At 58.5% G+C, this 2,500-nt stretch overlaps 1 non-coding gene across 1 annotated transcript in view; it reads right to left on the bottom strand.

The window, feature by feature from the left end:
- Nucleotides 1–731, bottom strand: part of LOC124742006 — a 1,909-nt gene extending 1,178 nt beyond the window's left edge. The window contains exon 1 of the ribosomal RNA XR_007010172.1: nucleotides 1–731. This exon is cut by the window's left edge and continues 1,178 nt beyond it. This is a non-coding gene — a ribosomal RNA (small subunit ribosomal RNA).
- Between the last annotated feature and the right edge of the window lie 1,769 nt (nucleotides 732–2,500).

Genomic DNA, 2,500 nt, shown 5'->3' with positions numbered 1-2,500 from the left:
GCCCCACCGGCAGGACGTCCCACGATACATGCCAGTTAAACACCGACGGGCGGTGAACCAACAGCGTGGGACACAAATCCAACTACGAGCTTTTTAACCGCAACAACTTTAATATACGCTATTGGAGCTGGAATTACCGCGGCTGCTGGCACCAGACTTGCCCTCCAATAGATACTCGTTAAAGGATTTAAAGTGTACTCATTCCGATTACGGGGCCTCGGATGAGTCCCGTATCGTTATTTTTCGTCACTACCTCCCCGTGCCGGGAGTGGGTAATTTGCGCGCCTGCTGCCTTCCTTGGATGTGGTAGCCGTTTCTCAGGCTCCCTCTCCGGAATCGAACCCTGATTCCCCGTTACCCGTTACAACCATGGTAGGCGCAGAACCTACCATCGACAGTTGATAAGGCAGACATTTGAAAGATGCGTCGCCGGTACGAGGACCGTGCGATCAGCCCAAAGTTATTCAGAGTCACCAAGGCAAACGGACCGGACGAGCCGACCGATTGGTTTTGATCTAATAAAAGCGTCCCTTCCATCTCTGGTCGGGACTCTGTTTGCATGTATTAGCTCTAGAATTACCACAGTTATCCAAGTAACGTGGGTACGATCTAAGGAACCATAACTGATTTAATGAGCCATTCGCGGTTTCACCTTAATGCGGCTTGTACTGAGACATGCATGGCTTAATCTTTGAGACAAGCATATGACTACTGGCAGGATCAACCAGGGAGCTGCGCCAACTAGAGCTGAGCAGCCGGCCGCCCGGGAGTGTGTCCCGGGGGCCCGCGCGAACACGCAAGCGTCCGCTCAATCATTCTGCAAACAGGAGGAGGCTGAGCTCCCCTGCACAATACACCTCGAAACCCTCTCAGGTCCCGGCGGCGCGCAGCGCCGTCCCAAGTACTTGGTCGGGTTCGAGAGAGGCGCAATCGCCCGGAGTTAGGCGAGTAGACGCTTTCGGTGCGACCACCCGTGCTCCCAACTGAGCTTGCCGCTGCCGACAGAGGCCCGGGAGCGTGCTGTCGTGGCATTGCCGGCGGGAGACAACACGCGCCACCTACGGTGACCGGCAGCTCCAACGCCAGCGCCACAGAAGGACAAAAGCCCCACTTGGGTGCCGAAGCGAACTCTCCCAGCACAGCGCACGCGCCAACACATCCGCACAGCTGCGATACAAACCACCAGCGAGAACCGCTGGGGCGACCGAGCAGCAGACGGCGTCGCGGCGCCGAGCGCCGGGCGGCGGCGCATCCTCAACGCACACAGTCCTCAATCGGACCAGCACACTGAAGATGTCCACCGCGCTTCGCACCGGGCCCGCGAGGACCTACTTTGGCCGCACGGCGCCGCGCGCAGGGTGCGCCGGCGCGCAGCTGCGACGCCTGCCGCGTCCGTCGGCCGGCGCGCCTGCCACTGGCCGCCCCCACCAGCCGGCTGTAGCGCGTGCGCCCACGCACCGCGCGGCCAGCACGCCGGGAGGCGCCCCCTCACCGGCCGGGGACGGTCCCACCCAGCCACCACCGCGTATCGCTTCACACCCAGATGCCGTTCAGTTTCATCGGCATGGTGGGTATCGCTGGAACAACCGGTTAGTACCTCAACCTATCGTCGCCATCACCGATTCACCCCTAGCGAGAACAACCGCACCACAACGGGTTACCATTTCTTCATTTGCGTAACTTCACCAGAAAACGTAGGCGTCCATCGCCATTAGCAACTTCAACGATTATTGCATGCCTGTGTCAGGTGTCACGCCACACTACGTCTGCCCACATACACGCAACAAAATGTGCACGCCTAGACAATACGTGGAAGGTGGCCCCCGTACGTATGCGATGTCCATTGCTCGAACGACTGTCAACCGGCCTCTGTAGCATGTCGCAGATATGGAACGCGGTGCACCATGCTATCACGGTGTTTGAGGAGAGACGACTAGGTCCGAATACATCAACACACAGCTCATGCTGATCGCCATCCACGGCGTCCGTTCCTCCCACACGTCTCTATGGCGTACCACACTGCAATCCAGCTCTCATAGGGAGACGACACGTAGCTGCGTGCACAATATTTGCACTGTATGGTCCGCCGTTTTTGGGCGCAGTCGTTGTACGGTCACACATGTGCCACGATGTATCATTCAGTACATAAGGACGAATGTGCAGTACAGATTGTGGTTCACGCGTACGACATCAGCGGACAGTTGACACAGGCCGCACCACAACGTAGCCTGCGTACGTCGCATGCGAAGGGCATTGAACATGCAAACTTGTCACCAACCAGCTTGCGAAGGCAGGGGGCAAGGTGGGGACGTGGGGACGTGGGGAGGGGTGGGGGGGGGGGGGGCGGCATGTACGTCCTGCTGCCATCCACATTACAGTGTACAGCAGGAGCATGTGGAAAGTCAGCAAGACTTGCAAGGTGTTTAACATGAAGCGATACACAGGGGAGCGGGCAGTGCGAGTAGCGAACTATATTGCGAGGGTTGCGGGTGGGCAACAC

The sequence above is a fragment of the Schistocerca piceifrons genome, unplaced genomic scaffold (genome assembly GCF_021461385.2).
Source record: "Schistocerca piceifrons isolate TAMUIC-IGC-003096 unplaced genomic scaffold, iqSchPice1.1 HiC_scaffold_210, whole genome shotgun sequence".
Classification (NCBI taxonomy): domain Eukaryota; kingdom Metazoa; phylum Arthropoda; class Insecta; order Orthoptera; family Acrididae; genus Schistocerca; species Schistocerca piceifrons.
Note: the sequence above shows the minus strand (reverse complement) of the source record. Positions and strands in the feature narration are given on the sequence as shown.